Source organism: Cnephaeus nilssonii (genome assembly GCF_951640355.1).
Source record: "Cnephaeus nilssonii genome assembly, chromosome: 6".
Taxonomy (NCBI): domain Eukaryota; kingdom Metazoa; phylum Chordata; class Mammalia; order Chiroptera; family Vespertilionidae; genus Cnephaeus; species Cnephaeus nilssonii.
Window position 1 is genome coordinate 32,393,514 of NC_137077.1, and position 18,268 is coordinate 32,411,781.

At 44.3% G+C, this 18,268-nt stretch overlaps 1 protein-coding gene across 4 annotated transcripts in view; it reads right to left on the minus strand.

The window, feature by feature from the left end:
- SOX5 (SRY-box transcription factor 5) overlaps positions 1-14,275 on the minus strand; it is a 950,952-nt gene extending 936,677 nt beyond the window's left edge. For 3 of the 4 annotated variants that reach the window (XM_079773592.1, XM_079773591.1, XM_079773593.1), the window contains exon 1: positions 13,869-14,275. The gene's annotated coding sequence lies outside the window, so the exon portion shown is untranslated. The remainder of the gene's footprint in view (positions 1-13,868) is intronic. The other variant, XM_079773594.1, reaches the window with a different exon arrangement.
- Between the last annotated feature and the right edge of the window lie 3,993 nt (positions 14,276-18,268).

Here is an 18,268-nt window from a genome sequence, read left to right on the forward strand (position 1 = left end):
AACTATGACTTGTTTATATTTGTATCCCCTGGCAGAAAGGATGCTTAAATTCAAATCTGAATTCAATAAATACTAACTGAGCTTCAAGTAGACAAAGGTGGCAATAAGATACAGGGTTCCTGATTTCAAAGAATAACATTTATAACCATAAAATGTCATCACACAGTAGAGATTATTATGTGCCAAGGATTGTTTTAAGTACTTTAAATTCAATCTCTCTTGAATCATCACAACTGCTTTATGAGCCACACATAATTATCCCCATTCTGCAGATGAGGTTACGTAAATTGCCCAACTAGAAGGAGGTAAATGATGACCCCAAATAGGAGTGTAACACTGAACTACATACAGCATCCACATTCCTAGGCACAAATTCACAACATCTCTCAAAAGATAAGGCATGTTCACAACATGCTTACGATATGGCACAATACAGAGTTAAAGCCATAAAAGTGGCTATAGATGTAAATATCATAATATCAGAAGGAGAAGTCTTTGGTCTGTATATTCTGGAAGCACACTGTGGAAAAGTAAATTTTAATTTGGAAATTAAGGGATGGGGAGGGCTTTAGGAAATCTATATGAAGGGGTGATATATAAAGGAAGACATAGAAATATGAAGGCAAATACATACATGTAGACAGGAGGCACTACATATTTTCACTACATATATTGTGTCAAGTCTCTCTGCCTGAACACACAGGGGCTAAAGCAGGTACAGACCCAGCCAGCAGAGTCCCTGGGAGAGCTAAGGACTTGGCATCTCTTTTCTGAACCTATGGACATGGAAACAAGAGGTAATTATCACATTTAGAAGTGTCCCATTAGGTTGGTGAAGTAAGAATGTGGGGGTAGGAGTGTTGTTACAAATCACCTGAAACTGGGTGATTTTTCCCTCCATGTTTGTTTCAGAAACCCGCTTGTCTGCATCTCCAACACCACTTACAGTCCCAAGTCCAAGCTTCCATCTGCCTCTTGCCTGATCTCTGCAACAGCCTCCTTATTAACTTGCCCAAATTCATCCCTGCCTCTCTGAAATCTGATCCACATGCTAGAGCCACAAGTTTTATTAGTTTAAAACTATTCAATGGGTTTCTCATCACCCTTATTGTGACGATTCAACTCTCTAACGTGGCCCATAAGGCTGAATGATCTGACCCCAACCTAACTCTACAGCCTAATCTGTATCCATTTTCCAGTCACGCTGTTCCAGCCATGCTGGCCTTTAATTTCAAGACCACAAATTCCCTTCCTCTCTCTTTGGAACCCTTGAACAGAACATGCTATCTCCTGTATCGCAAAAGGTTTTTCTCTTTCCTCTTTACCTCATTAACCATCCTTCAAATGTGACTTCATCATGACAACCTCCTCTGACTGCCACCCACATGTATCATATCAATTACCTATATGTCATATGTACTTCTCTAAAATATAGCTCCACAATTCTCAATCATAAATTGTTTGATTAAAGGTTATCTTCCCTAATAAACTTTCAATCTTTGTGTTCAAGGTGTGTGCCTGTTCCACACATCCCTCACTCTCTAGTAATTAATATTTTATCTGACTTATGTAGGTGCTCAATAAATATTTGTTGCCACAAGTTTTATTCAGTATTGATTATTGAATGGATGAAGAGATAAATCAAAAAGGGAGAGCCAAAATACAGAGTCAAGTGGATTGGGAACCAAAAAAAAGTCAGTTGATGAGGAGGTTTGAAGTAGATGGAAAAGGCAAGTCTAGAAGAATTCCCTGAAGCAGACAGGGTTCAGGTGTGAGCAGTGGCTTTGTATGCAATGCCCATGGCCTCTGAGAAGAGTTGATAAGATTGATGTGTTTTAGACAGTTTGGGAGTCCTCTGGGAAATTGTGTTCAGCCTGAATCCAGATCAGAATCTACTTGTTCTCAATGGGAAGGTTTCAAGCATGAGCCTGAAAAGATAGAAGATTTGGAGAGAGATTGTAAGGCCTTTAAAAACAGGCTTCAGACTCTCAGTCCCATCCATGTGTAGTACTCAGGCACTTTGAATTTTTGTGAAAATGGCTACATTATCTAAATAGCATGTCAGGAAGTAATTCTTACCATTTGCAGCAGCATGGATGGACCTGGAGAGCTATGTTAAGTGAAATAAGCCAGGCAATGAAAGAAAAATACCACATGATCTCACTCATTTATGGAAAATAAAAGAACATTATAACCTGATGAACAAAAAGATAGACACAGAGGCAGTCAAGCACCAAACAGACTGTCAAATTACAGCAGGAAGGCTGGGGAGTGTTGGGGAGTGGGGGGAAGAGATCAACCGAAGGACTTGTAGGCATGCATATAAGCACAACCAATGGACACAAGACACTGTGGGGGGTGGGATGAGGGCATGTGACAGGGGGTAGGGGAGGCTGGGGGAAGGTCTATGGGGGAAAAAAGGATATATATGTACTACTATATGTAATACTTTAAACCAGTGGTCGGCAAATTCATTAGTCAACAGAGCCAAATATCAACAGTACAATGATTGAAATTTCTTTTGAGAGCCGAAAACCGACTTCTGCGCATGGGCCACGAAGTTTCAATCGCACTGTACTTGCGCGCCCGCACGTGGTATTTTGTGGAAGAGCCACATTCAAGGGGCCAAAGAGCCACATGTGGCTCGCGAGCCGCAGTTTGCCAACCACTGCTTTAAACAATAAAGTAAAATTTAAAAAATATAAATAAATAAATAAATAAATAAATAAATAAATAAATAAATAGCATGTCAGGTCCGGCCGGTGTGCTCAGTGGTTGAGCATCAACCTATGAGGCAGGAGGTCATGATTTGATTCCCGGTCGGGGCACATGCCCGGGTTAAGGGTTCAATCCCCAGTGTGGGATGTGCAGGAGGCAGCCAATCTATGGTTCTCTCTCATCACTGATGTTTCTCTCTCCCTCTCTCTCTCTCTTCCTCTCTGAAATCAATAAAAAATATATTTAAAAATAAATAGCATGTTAGGAAGATTGGCCTGACAGTGATAAATAGAGCAGATTGTAAAGAGAAATCCTAGTGTGAAGAACTTCGCAATAGTTCAGAAATAAGCTGAAAATAGCCTGCTCTAGAGGGACAGAGGTGCATACATAAAGGGAAACAAACGACAGTGTCATTTTGAGGGCTGACTCCGTAGGACTTATACTTCCTATATTACGATGGGTAAGAGCCCCGCTTTCAAAATCAGACCAGTCTGGGTTTAAGTCTGAGTTCCACCACTTACCTACCACAAGTTCAATTTCTGTATCTGTATAATGGGGCAACGTTTGTGTCTACACCAGAGAATTCCTGGAAAGAATCAATAAAAATAAAAATAAACTGCTCGGCACAGTCCCTGGCAACAGTAAACTATCAATTACCGTCAACTATTCTTTCAAGCTGGACCGGGGAAGGGCACAGTGATGGCATGCCAGGAGACCTACTTTGGGTGGGCATGTCTTCATGACACAATTGCAAAGAGTTAACTCCTGTTCTGGCTTCTGATCGGGATTCATGCCAAGCACAGTCACCTCCGACTCCTTCAGAGACCTTTATTCGCAAGCTGCCTAAGCCATTGCTAAACTTACGCTTTCATAATGTATTAACAATTGCCCCTTCACTGCAATGCTGCCCCCTAGAAGGTATCCTAGACCCTCCGTGGCTAACTACACCACTCCTCTCTTCCCAAGAAATGTCAGAAAGATTATGTTGAAAGCAAATGAAATGTTAGACTCGGTTTTTAAGAGTTAACAGAGAGTGATTTTTTCCCCCTCCAAGGATAGGTAATAGCATCAGATTCTGAAATTAAGCACAGCAGGAAGAAAGAGGCTGCATAGATTTCACAAAGTATCGCAGGCCTCTGCAATAAAGCACTTAAAAATGCCTTGTACTGCTAATTCTTTACACAATCTCCTTTTATTTCCAAAGCAGTGTGCGGGGCTTGAGCCATGCGAGACTCGCATTGATGTTAACATTACACTGCTTGAATTACAGCCATTTTTCTACTGAAACTCCTGTTAGGTTTAGAATCACTTTTTACCTTTTTTTTTTCTTCTCCTAATACATTTTCCAGCCTGACTTTCCAGATCAAATGAATGGTTGCCTCTTCTAACAATGCTGAACCCACCTTTGTAGTCGTTACCTTTAGCGAAACATCCTGGCCCTCAAGCAATAACCAGGCCTTGAGCGATAGGGGAAGTCTGCCTACTTGAAGGTCCGGGATCACTGGTCACTCTGGGAATGGGAAGTAAAGGAGGGCAACTCTCTTCGTCTGCTTTCAATTTCCCACCTGCCCTCCACCCCCAGGCCCAAGTCAATCCTTTTTATTCACTGACTGAACTACCCAGCAAATACTTATTAAGTAGGTAAGATCGACCAGGCACTGTGCTAGGCACCATGGTGGATTTGCAAAACAGTAAAATGAAAGTGTCCTTAGCAGCAAAGCTAATTCAGAATCTCTGCCTCCAGGGAAGAAAATATTTCTTTAAGTAAAGTTTAAGCAACATGCCTCTGTGTGTTGTATAAATACTTTTAGGTTAATAAATGGATTGTGGGGACTGGATAATAATAACCGACATTTAGAAATCACAGCTCAGGCATCATTGCCAGAGACGACTTCTCTCTCACCCGTTCCTCCTATTTCCTGTGAAAGCAAGGCAGGCAGGGTCAGTGTTCCCATTTTATGGATAGCAACTCACACCAGTATGTTGGCCACTTTTTTTTTTTTTTTTAATGAAAAAAGTACAAATGGTGGAGTCACAAAGACTGAAATCCAGGCAATGATTCTCCTGTTCTTTAGCTGAGGAAAATGAGCAAGCATATCACCCATTGGAGTTTGCCCACCTGTGAAAAGGGGCTAATACCCACCTAATTGGTGGGTGTGAGGATTAAATAACATTATCCGTGTAAAGCACCTAGCACAGTGCCTGGAACACAGTCAAATGCTCAATTGCTGTTCGTTTTATCAGGTCTCCATCATGCAGGGCTGCTCTGAATCATAATGGAGCTTGGGCCCAACCAGCGTGGCTCAGTGGTTGAGCATCGACCTATGAACCAGGAGCTCACGGTTCAATTCCCAGTCAGGGCACATGCCCAGGTTGCAGGCTCGATCCCCAGTGTGGGGCATGCAGGAGGCAGCCAATCAAGGATTCTCTCTTATCCCTGGTGTTTCTATCTCTCTTTCCCTCTCCCTTCCTCTCTGAAGTCAATAAATACATTCTTTTAATGGACCTTGGTATGCAAGATATGTTGGCTTGGCAATCATTTATTCAGTTACTGCCCTGTTCCAGGCATCGCAATTGTGCTGGGATACAACCCGGTGCCCTCAGCCGGCTTACCTTCCACATGTTTTGTCACCCGATGGTTACCCCTTTTCAAACCACGAAGCAATGCCTTTCACACCCCTTTCCTTTCTCACTTCATCCAGGGAGATGAACACAATGCAGCATGGTCAAGACCTCATGGTAAGAGAAAGGTTTAATACAGCACAATAAATAGTGATGAGGAAAGGAAAGAAGGGAGAGAAGAGCATTGGCGGGGGGTGGGGGAAGGGGGGGCAGACTGAGAAAGACCCTAGAAATAAATACTGGGCCCATTAAGTTTCTTTACATCTTGATAGCTTTATTTGTGTTGTGTTTTTTCAGTATACATTAAAATGATCACTTTGTTTCCTGATTTAAAATAGAAAAGACACTACTATTGACTAGTAGGGAAGGTATGATGGAGATGAGACTGGAGTGATGCAAGAAAAGCCCAGAGAGAAGTATAAGAAGTAGTATGTACTTGTTCGAAAGCAGCGCCCAGTGCGAGAGTAAATGAGACTGGCTGAGCCAGACACAGATGACAGGCTGCCAATACTGCATCGTAACACCAAGCATTGCAGGAACGCACAGGCTGCTACCACACGTCAAACTCCAGCTTCCATTAGCCACGGGTTACACCAGGAGATCTTGGCACACGTCAGGTTTGAGGGCAGGCCTTCACCCAGAACAGGAATGGAACAGCCACCACTGTCCAGAGTATAAAGCCTGGCTCAGCAGAGAATTAAGTCAGAAGTTTCGTGAGATGGCATCTAAACAACGTGCCATCAAAAGGACTATTTTTTTCTCACAACTGTGAGGTTTGTCAGCCTTTTTCACCAGAGACACTGAAGTAACCAGCGCTCACTATTCAGGGAAAACTATGCCAGAAACCTCACAGTAAGCCGTCCTTATCCTGGGCACAGATTCCCCAGAGGGGTCACTTGTCTGAGGAATGTGTCAAAAATTAGCTCTCTTTTCCTGTCTCCCATCCTCTTCGGATTTTGAAGTTGTCCCTGGGCCAGTTTCCCACACAGTGCAACACACAGAACCACCTAAAAAACAGAGGCAAAATACCAGTGGTCTCATGAATCCCACTTGAAACTGACATGCTAAGGCAATGTCTTATATCAAAAAAACAAAAAAGCTCCCTCCTCTACAGAAGAATTGCTCTCCATTAAGTCACTGAGAATCGGTCCGACTGAGTCTAAATGGCATGGTCTTCATCCTCTACTGCAACTGCCCCCTCCCCCCCATGCTGCCCCGCCCCCCAAAATAGCAACAACTCAATTCTCAGTCCAATAATGTCTTTTCTCAGATGTTGTTTTCCCAGTGGGTAGGAGAATGAACTTGCTGCAGTGCCACCAGCTCCTCTACAGTTTCTTTTAATTTAAAGTTACAACAGGAGGGAAGAAAAGAGACTTTCTATTAAGGGACAACTCCCTGAAGGGTCTCTTAGCTGACAAGCGAAGGACTAGTCATGGCAGTGATCAAATCTAAAGCAACAAAGTGCTAGTGGCTCTGTGACTCATCACAGCAGGCGCGCGCGCTGAGGGCCACTTGAGTTCAGTGCTTTGTGGTGCGGCAAGTTGGTTTAGGAACAGGAACATAAGGGAGCAAAGACTCGCCAGGTGTTTGAGGCTCGAGATAAAGTGCAAGTTCCTTCTCAGCTGAATAGGGAGCCTGGAGGGGTAAGGAAATGAAGAGAGGTTCTGTCTACCTCGTGCTTTAAGGCGACTTCCTGAAGACAGTCAAGGTCAGTTGGTCTATCTGTCCTAGGATTTATAACCGGCTGAAATTAAGGATTGAAGCATGAGAAATTAACTGGGCTATTTTTTAAAAGGCAAACATTGGGGATGTTTGCTTGCTTGCATACATAAACAATGCCTTCTAATTACATGCAATGCCAATTGTTTAAATATATTTATGATCCCCTGATACAATTCAGCTATACCTCTCCGTTGCATTTTATGAGGACATTAAAGAGAGTCAATACATATTGAGCATTTCTTCTATATACCACGCATGGTACTATAGATTTACATATACTCTCATATAGCCTCATTTAATCTTGACTAGGACTCTGTGAGGTGATACTATCATTATGCCCATTTAACAATGAAGGCAAAGAAAGCATCAGAGAGCTCAAAAAAGCCAGCGTGGTGTTGTTTTTCAGTGGTAGGTCCACCTGACCAGAGTGATTGCTACTGATCCCTGGGCAATACTGCCAAACCACAACTACACCACTCAGATCTCCTGCTGCAAGAATATAATGGACTCAGGGCCCCACCGGCTGCCCCGATGTCTCTAGCATCATTTGTGCGCCAAGACCATGCTCCCAGGGGGGCCACTCCTAGCCAATGGCTGAGCACAGCAAAGGGAAACACACATTTCCCCACAAAGATGTATCTGTGTCTATGTGCAAAAACAATAAAACACCCACCTACCCTGACTTCTTTTTTTCCGACTGGAGATTAAGGATACACTGTATTTTTGCCTAATTTCCCTGCCTCTAGGTTCATAATGAATTCAAGGCTCATGAGCATTGCGATTACAAAAAGAAAAGAAAAAAAGCAGTCCATTTCTTGGGAACAGAGGACTCCTCCAATGCCTGTCTCTCATCTGCCCAACTTTGCTTGGTCTGTGCTACAGTCAGTTTCTTCCTACTCAACCCTCTGTCCTCCCTTCCATCTCTCCTTGCATAAATGTCAAACCTGGATCACTGGTGAAAGACTGTCCGAGCCTTCTCCTGCTCCCTCCCCCAATAAACTTCTCACTTGTCTATTCCATTTTGGCATCTGCTAATTAATTACAATATTAATGAAACCACATTATTTATTTGCGTTTTAAAAGCCTTTCCTTTATCTTTGGTCAGTTGTACAGAGAAATTCTCTCTGTCATTGGGAAGAGAAAATAACCCCTAATTTCTCCATGTTCTTACTCTACCTCATCTTCTCCAACTGGCAATAGTATAGTATTGTGCCTTTCTCCTTGCACCTAATTTAAACAAATAAACACACCTGTGAGATTGAAGGAACTGTTGACTCCATAGGACAAAATATTGCAAAGTCAGATTTATTTCTTTTTCCAAGTGGAATTTCTCTCTAGCCACATGTACTATAACTTAATATAACTAAGAGGTGGGTAATTATCAACGGATAAAATGACCAAAAATTTTTTTCACTAGATTATATCTGTAATGGGAAATCAAAAAGGACAAGAAGAAGAGAGATCTACAATTAGTTCCTCAAGTTTTTTGTTTGCCTTTACCTATTATGTAGTAATTAAAATCTTAATTACTAAAGGAAGATTTATATGAATAAAAGGTAGAATTCACACTTGCACCAAATACAGCATCTTAATATAACCACATTGTCAGAGATCATGTATAGATGTTAACGGAATCACTATTTTAAAGTGTTGATCTCAGCCTCAAGAAAGTGATATATTTTCCTCCTTAGACTCAAATAAGTTCAAAGCAAGTACAAAATGAGGCTTCAAACATTATTAACGATTGAAAAGACTTGACTGGAGGAGAGAAGAGTGCAGCTGACATTTACTGAGCACCTTGTTCACAGGAGACCCTATTCCAGGAATTTGACATGTATCTAGTGTACTTCATGCATAGCCCTGTAAGAAAAAGTGTTATAACCCCCAGCTTTAGAGATTAAGAAAAGGGGCAGGGTACTGAATGTTCAAAACTCCAAGTCATCAAAGAATTATAAACAGGCCTAAACTGAGACACTCCAAAAGCCAGTGGGATCACCTCTTCCACGTCCTCCATGGCTTCCTTGGTGCTGTAGTGGCAATGCAAGGCCTAAGCTTCCAGGGAATATCAACTGGAGGTCCAACCAGAGCCCACCCAGCCTGCTGACCACGGCACTATCTGTCCCCTTTGGACATGTGATACCACATAATCATGAAGCTTAAGTCGATGATGAGTAACTAACGGCAGCAAAGATATAATCAGTTTTAAAACATTAACTCATGAAGAATGCCTGGTCCTATACCTGTACAAATCAATACCACTACCATGACCACTCCTGGAAATACATTTTTTTCTGAATATTTTACTTTTTAAGCCTCAATTTTTAAAGGGTGGTTATTCGATGTACTCTTTAAATGCATTCATTTTCCCTCTAACTTTATCAATATGCTGCCCCTACTGAATGTCACCCTTACCTGTAAGTGGAGTAATCACTTGCCTATAAGGTCTGATCTGAGTGGTACTGAGAAAAATCCCTATGTTTATAAATGTTTCTTCTTGGCAGCTTCCCTTGATACTTGTAATCCCCACAAGTCTTTCCCTAAGTAATTAAATGGTCATAATAAACTGCAATAATAACAGTAATAATAATAATAACTCCTGGAGAATTAAACCATAATAAGCTATTAATACCTAGGAATTAATTAATTTCTGAGTCAGAGGTTAAACTGGGCAAATGGGGCAGACATTCAGAAGGGTCCATCAAAGCAAACTGGGCTGTTATCAGGGGCCATCCTAAGTTCAGGCCCCTGACTGGGGCGCATTCAAAAGCACCCATGTAGGCAGCTAAATGGGTAGAGGTTTGGAGTAAACAACCCTAAAAGCATATTCCCCTTAATTTTAAAGACAAGGATATTAAATATAGTAAAGTTCATTAAATAGTACCACTCAAATGTCCCAATATAGGCCACCTGAAATTGACTAAAAGTGCCTTGGTGTCTGCCCTACTCCTAAGCTTAAGTGCCCCCCATTTCTTCCCCTTTAAATACAAAAATTCATTATTTTTAAGCAAAAGATTAGATCCTTGCTTCATATTCTTAAAATTTTCATTTTACTCCTCTATTAAGAACACCTTTTTATGCAAATAAACTCTAGGTTTAATTGAAGATCAATTAAACTTCCCTGCCTCTAAATTCCTCCTCCTAAATGTTAGGTATGAGTAATTATGTTTCATCACACACAGAAAAGAAAAAAGAAAAAAAAAACAGCAAAGACCCCACTCACATTTGAGAATCATTTACATTCCCACTCCCCACACTCCCCCAAATGGGAATTGGAATAACAAGACTGATCATAATTGGATTAAGAACTCTGATTCTTTAATTCATTCATCAAATTGAGGCATTTGGAATCATTTATTTACAGAGTTGTTTAGACAGTTTTGTGTAATGTTTTTTAAGATAAACCAAAATGCCTTTCTGAAAGAAGTTTCAGAGCCCAAATCATTAACATATGAAAACCAAATGTAGACAATTTACAAATGGGTGCTTTAAACAATGTTTGCAACAAAATTGGACTTTTATTTTATTAACTACAAATCTAAGTTCAGGATATAGTTTATTTGAAACAGCCAAGAACTTTCTTCACCCTTAAGATAAATCTACATTTCACAGGCTAAAAATTGTGATGAGTGTGTGGAGAATGTATTGACTTTCAGGCCTAGACAAATACGTTAAGTTTTCCAGGTTACTCTCAAAACTCTAATTACAGCTTTCTCTACCACTGGAGGTGATTAGATATTGGGTGAATCATCCAGGTATTCCAATCAATCATATCCAACAATTTTACCTGCTGGAAATCTAAACAGTGTTCAGCATTGGAACTCTAAATTATTTGAAATCTAGTGCATTTTAGATTACTAAAAACAAGTTTTATCCTGCCCGATATATCACTTTTTTATTTAATGTGAACATGCCTTCAAGATAATGATTGCCTATCACTCATAAAAGAACAGAGCTTTTTAAAGAAGATAGTATATTCTTTTCATCTTTACATTGTATTTTTTTCATTTGCTTTATAGGAAAAATATTTGTTCAAACATTCAAATTCATTCTTTTAACTAGAAAATGAAATTTTAAACTCTCCCTATAGCTCATGCCTTATCCCCAACAATGTAAAAAAAAAAAAAAGAAGCCATCACTCCTGAATATAAAGTTCACTATTTTGTTCTTAGTATTTACTCCATATACTCCACAGATAACATCTTTATAAGCATATATTCATTTTTTTCCTTTTAACACCACGTGTGTCAGTCTAAACAGGATGTGCATTTACATGTATAGCACTAAGTTAACTTGAAATAACCACTGGATCTCAAATGCCCAGTTATTTACCAAATACCTTGGAAAGTTTCGAATCCTGTATACAACATACCATTCAACCAGAACTGTTTAAGCTCAAGAACAAAACTGGTACAGGGTTTCTTTATTAAGAGTTGAAGCTCTTTTTTTCCTATATTAAGTGTTTACTCTTTCAAGTCTATGTCAGATTGGTTCATTACCGCCCATTCAAAAAGGCTACAAAAAGGGATTTAAAAAAAAAAATAACCCACAAGCAAATAAAAACCTCTCTTCATTTTTCATGTATACGGTTGTTAGAAGACCACTGGAAAGAAAAGAAAAAAAAAAAAGAATTTCAAGCGAGTAAGCTAGTATATAATTAACACAAATAACTAAATAATTATGCACATCCCTTCCCACCCCCACAAGTAAATGTTTTTAAACAACTCATCTGATGAAAGATCCACCTTTTAGGCAAACAAAAGCAATCCCTACCAGTTTAAGGATTTCAAGCTGTATTGCATCAGTTTTAAGTGATACTTATGATTTTTATCTTGTATAGTTCTGTGGAGTAAACAGTTGATGACATAATTAGCAGGAGAACTTTGCACAATGCCTGACAGAACTTTCTGTGTAAGTGCTTGTGATTTTAAACCATTGTGGCTGAATGTGTTTAGGCTCCAGCCTGGGAGCTATATTTAAATCAGGAAGAAGCACCCCAGAAACTTTGTCCCAAGTATCTGCTTCTGAAACCAGATTCCTCCCCTATCACAGCCACCAGCGGTTCACAATCCAGCTGAGTTCCTTCAAAGCTGGACCAAAATTCAGCAGTTGTGGAAAAGACCCTAAGAAATCGTTCTCCTTTTATATTTTAAACTTAAAAAAAACAACAACACACATTTCCATTTCCGTATACTTTAAAACCATCTGGTCCTTAACCTAATCACTCTTGGCAATCGAGCCTCAGTCCTGTAATCCTGATCAAAAATTCTGCTCTGGTTTTTCTGATTGAAATGTCCAGTGCCTATGACTCTCCCACGCGCCTCCTTTCATTGGCCTGTTTTGTTTGTGTGTTGTTGTGGGGTGTTTTTTTTGTTTGTTTGTTTCTTTTTAGGATACTATGGGACATTATTTATGAGCATCAAAGAAACAAGTCACTCTGTCTAGTCCCTTTGCAAATTCCCACACTAATTACCCAAAATCCCACAGATCTCCCTTGGTCTCGCCCTGGACTAAAGAGCTGAGCCAAGCCTGAAGGCAGCCCCTGGGGAAAAGGGCTCAAGCCTTTCTGGACAACCACTTTGGATATCTGGATACTGTGAGGATCTCAATGGGGACAGCACAAATTCCTAAACTTTTCTAAGGAAGTGCAGTTGACTGCCACCCAGAGCGGCTGGGTTGGCTGACACTGACCGTATCATCCTGCAGAGTCACACAAGTTCTCATTTTGATCTGCGTTAGTTGAGGAGGAAAGACATTGAAATGGACTCACATTCCCCACACTCAGATCTGACCCACAGAGGCCAGCTCTTTCGGATTTCACCAGGGTCACGCTGTTCATGAATATGTTCGTTTGCAAAGTGCAAGGGAAATTACTAGTAAAATATGTAAATCATGCTTCGCGTGCATCTGATGACAGCAGATCAAAGGGCAAGAAACTGCTGCTATCCATGGAAACATTTCCAAATCCAATTTGATCTAAACTCCTATAACCTCTTTTCTTTGCTTATTAGTGTAAGCCCCAACGTGCAAGCGACATTCCCCACACCCGCGCTTAAAGGGACAACACGTGAGTGGTCTTCACTTCGTCTGCGCAGTGAGGTGGGGGGGGAAGGTACTTGCAATTAATAAAGCTTCCGGTCCCTGAAATCCCTAGAAGAATCCTGAAGGATGAGATTTGTTTCCAAAATCCCGGGCGGGCGGGAGGGAGGGGAAGTGGTAGGGAGAGGGATTGCAGAAAGCGAAACAAAAAAAGACGGAAAGCGGGGGGGATATTCAGGTCGTGGGGTTGCCTGGGGGCCGCGTGGATATTCTAGGAAGGGGAAGGAGCTCTGTCCAACTTTTTCGGGTCTGGCGTGTGGCGCTCACCGAGGCGCACAGACGAGCCGAGGCTTCTCTCCGCACTCCTGCCCTCAGCTCTCATCACCACCTCCACCAACACCACTTAGAAAACAATACCGGCCGCGGCACGCAGGCTCCCCGGCAGCAATACAAAGTTATCCCAGGTCCTGAACGGGGTCCAAGCGCACACCCCAGGGTTCCCCACCACCACGACTGGCGCCCCCCGAGGATGACAGGGCCACTTCCAGCCTCCAGCCGCCTGCCGTCTCTCTCTCCCCCCCCATCCCGTCCCCCTCCCTCTGTACTTGAGGAAACTCCCGTGGCGGCCCCCTCCCTCCTCCGCGACTCTCCAGCTGGAGCCGGGGACGGGAGCTGAGCGGCGGGCGGCGGAGGGGAGCTCTGCGCCTTGGAGGTCTGCCCACAACAACATCGGGACGAACAACAAAGTTAAAACGCTGCGGTTCACGCACCTTACCGGCTCTCCCGACTGTCTCCTCTGGCGCGGGATGCAAAGTGGCACCGTGGCGGGCTGGGGCCCCCGGGAGGAGACTGGAGATGGGTTTTGGTGGCTCGCCTTTTCCACTCTGTGTGTGTCTGTGTGTCTGTGTGTGTGTGAGTGTGTGTGTGTGTGTGCGCGCGCGCGTCCCTCTCCCCCTGCCTCTCGCTCGCTCGCTCGCCCGCGCTCCCCGTGTAGCTCTCAAGGACGAGGTGAAATCCCTTGGCTGGTCATGAGGCGGCTTCAGAGACAAACAACACAATGCGAGTGCAAATAACAAAAGGCAAAAAGACAGTAGGAACAATGGGGGAGGCGAGGGCAGCGCACCAGCCGGCGGTCACCGCGCCCGGCGCCCGCCCCCGGGGGGGCGGTGAGGGGGGGGAGAGCGCGGCGGGGGCGGGCGGGCGCGGGGGCGGCGCCGGGGGCTCGGGCTCCCTCCAGGTCGCCCCCGAGCTCCCGCAAACCCACCCTGACCTCCTTCCTGCAGCTCGCCGCCCGGCCTCCCTCTCTGCCCATCCAAAGGGGGCGAACCCCCGGAGTTTGCTTCCCCGTCTGCTGCTGGAGTAACTAGATGGTAAATTACGCGGCGATTGCCCACGCCGTGCAGGAATGTTTTTTAAAAAAAACACGTTTGCCCTCCACTTAAAGGAGCGATCAGATGAGATGGCAGGAGTGGAAGGAGCAAGGGGAGTGCGCTATCTCCAGATCTCCACGGACCTCGCGTCTGTAAATACGCATTCGTGTTGGGGTCCAGTCCCCTTTGTCAACTTGCCCGCGCTGGACCCTCACCCGCGGCCCCGCAGCCGGGCCTTGGGCCCCTTGTCGCCCTCACCCCGGTTTGCACACAGGAGAGCTGGTCCCGAGAGCGCGAGCGGGGGTGTGCGGGGGTGCGCGCGCGGAACCTCCCCGCAGGCGGCCGCCGCCTGCCCAGCGCTGGGGCCGGAGCCGGGAAAGGTTCCGTTTTTTTAAAGCGACCACTGCCTCCCGGAGCCCGGCTCGCGCCCGCGGGTCCACGCCGCCCGCGCTTCATCCGCCTCCTCCTGGGGGGGTGGTGCGGGAGGAAAGAAAAGTTTCTAAGGCACTCTCCTGTCTGCCTCCGGGGTGGTTGGACTGGTTTTGTTTTGTGCGGGTGAAGCCAAAAAAAAAAAACCCAATGCCCAAGAACCAAGGAGTGATGTGTCGGGAGAAAACGGCCCCGCGCTGGGTCCTGACTCCTGCGACACAGGAGTTGGCGCGCGAAGGCGAGACAGAGCCCCCAGAGTTCCGTCCCCTCGGAGGAAACTCCGTCGGCAATGCCCCGAGAAGACGATGTGGGCTGACTTAAGTGTGCACTGACAGCTTCCGGGCTGCGCCGGCGCTTATCTCTCACAATCTTACTTTCATTGACTTAAAACAGCTGCGGGTTTGCCATGGGGAGGGGGGGGGGGGATCCTATTATAGCTCAAGGCAGGGGAGGGGGGAGATACTGACTGATCTTCCCAGAACTGGTGTCCAGAGAGGGACAAGGAGGGAGGAGTCGCGAGGGAGACAGTGGGGTCTGGACGAGGGCGATGGAGAAGGGGACGGAGACACGAGACAAGCAACACGTTTCTTTTTTCTGGCTGTTCCCTTCCTCTTCTCCAGCTTTCTACCGATTTGCATGCTCTCTGGCCTCATCTCGGTGATTTCTTTCAGACGCGCGTCCACGGCGGGAGCCACGTCCCTGAGCACTCCCAGCATTTCCCAGAGTGCAACACCAGCCCCGGGGATCGATGACCACCGTCTGTTTATTCTTCTCGCGCCCGGGAGAGCAGGGCACTGAAGCAGCATGGGAGCGAGGCTTAGGGCTTACCTGTCTGCGTGGTCTCTCCAGATGTCTGGCTGGTTTCTCAAAGGCAGCTCAGCTCATAAGCAAATATATAGCTTCTTAATGCATGCAACACATACCAATCACAGTGTATTCACTTAGAAAAGTGATACATCCTTTCTCCCACCCTTTGTAGGTTTGTTTCTGGGGGTGGGTTGCTCATACCTGAGATTTTGCACTTGTGTAGAGTGGAAACTTTCTGGGGTGTTTGCTGATTGATTATTTGGTACCTGCTTTCTAAAACAGGCTACACACCTTTCCTTAGAACAAAAGTGAGAAATGCAAATCTTAGTAACTCAAGGCAAAAATTTCAAAGTGTAAGAACAGTTATTATCCACTCCCACAAAGAAAAGCTTCCTCTTCTACAAATATTTGATCTTGATCGCATAGAGCCCAGTAATTAAGAGAGCAATCAAATAAACGCGGGGCTTTCACGGGCACTCTAAATTATCATCTGCCTAGAATGTATAAGCAGGGTAATCATTTGCCACTTGGATGTAGCTCTGGATATGGCATTCTAAATGTGTATCCTTAAACAATTTACTCTTTTCTTAAGGGAGCGAGACCATGGATAATAATATTTAAGTCGCTGGATCAATGTGCCCTCAACAACTGTGTGAAAAAAATTCTCTGCGAATGTCCATGCAACATCTTTCCTACATGTTACTTTTTCTCACATTTCCTTGATCATCCAAGCTTCAAGTCGGAGTCACTTCTGTAATAAGAATATAAGAGTTTATCAATAACTATACTGTACCCTTAAGTGTTACCTTTATTTTAATGAGTTCCTGGCATCCATTAAGTGATTTATTCTCATAATACATACGTAGTTACTTTTTCACAATTAGTCATTACTGTGTCTGGTCCAGGTCCTTATATGATGTGCAAGAGGCAAATCAGCCCTACTACAAAAAAAAAAAAAAAAAATGTCCCCTCACTACCAAGTATATGAAAAAATATATGATTTGCGAAGAGATATTCTGTTATGGTGAATTTCCCCCAGATTTTAATTTATTTCTCTCAGACCATACTCAGTGGAAAGAAAGGGACAGAGGGAGTCTTGTACCCAGGGTCTCTGGCCAATGGGTGACAAAGCTGCCTGCTTGGCCTAACCTCACCAAGCAGAGAGGTGCCACCTTCTCAGGGTTTCAGCATCTACTGCTTCTTCAGTGTAACAGCTTTTGGGACCAGCAGGCTTTCTATGGGCAGGAGAGGGAGCCTGGCAGAGGGAGAGAAGGGGCAAAGTTGCAAGCTGCCTGGTGAGATATTAATAAAACTTGAATTACACCAACCTCTTTGCTTTTGCTTCTACAGGCAGCGATACTTCAAGCCATTATGGTTTATTGAAACCACATGCCCTTAAGACTACCGATGATTATTATATAGCAACAGCATAGCTGATCAAAAACTTCCAGTGGGATGTTAGTTTGGGTTAGGCTTTAAAAAAAAACAAAAACACCCACAATGGAAGTGGGACTGACATATTAAAGATCAGTGTTTCCATTTATCAAGCATTTACTGTGTGCCAGGCTCTTGGCCAAGTGCTTTTGTTATGCATGTGGTCTCTACTTCTTATCATAAACTTGCAAGAATGTTACATCTCTGCTTTGCAAATAAGAAAACTAAAGCTCAGAAAGGTTGACTGACTTGTCCCAGATCACACAGCTTCTAAGTGGTTGTGCCAGCATGGGAATCCAGATTGCTCCAGCTCTACCTTTGTGCTTTTTTTTTTTTTTTTTTATTTCAGAGAAGAGGAAGGGAGAGGGGGAGAGAGAGAGAAGCATCAATGATGAGAATCATCTATTGGCTGCCTCCTGCATGCACCCTACTGGGGATCGAGCCCGCAACCCAGGCATGTGCCTTGACTGGGAGTAAAACTGTGACCTCCCGGTTGATGGGTTGATGCTCAACCACTGAGCCAAATTGCTGGGCTAAGCTTGTGCTCTTTTCATCTGGATGTCACTTATATTTTACTAGAGGCCCGGTGCACAAAATTCGTGCACTTGTGGGGGTGGGGAATCCCTCAGCCCAGCCTGAGCCTTCTCGCAGTCCAGGAGCCCTTGGGGGATGTCCAACTGCCTCGGAGGGGCAAGAAGCTCCCACCGTGCTAATGCGCTCACCAGCCATGAGCCCGGCTTCTGGCTGAGCTGCGCTCCCCCTGTGGGCGTGCACTGACCACCAGGGGGCAGATCCTGCATTGAGCATCTGCCCCCTGGTGGTCAGTGTGAGTCATAGCAACCGGTTGTTCTGCCATCAGGCCGAAACTGGTTCTCCGACATCCCCGAGGGGTCCTGGATTTCCAAAGGGTGTATGCCAGGCCAAGGGACCCCACTGGTGTATGATTGGGGCCAGGAAGGGATGTGGGAGGTTGGCCAGCCGGGAAGGGACCACGGGAGGGCTCCAGGGCATGTCTGGACCATCTCGTTCAGTCCCAATAGGCCAGACCCCAGCAGAAAGCTAACCTATCGGTCAGAGTGTCTTCCCCCTGGTGGTCAGTGCATGTCATAGCCAGCAGTTGAACAGCTTTA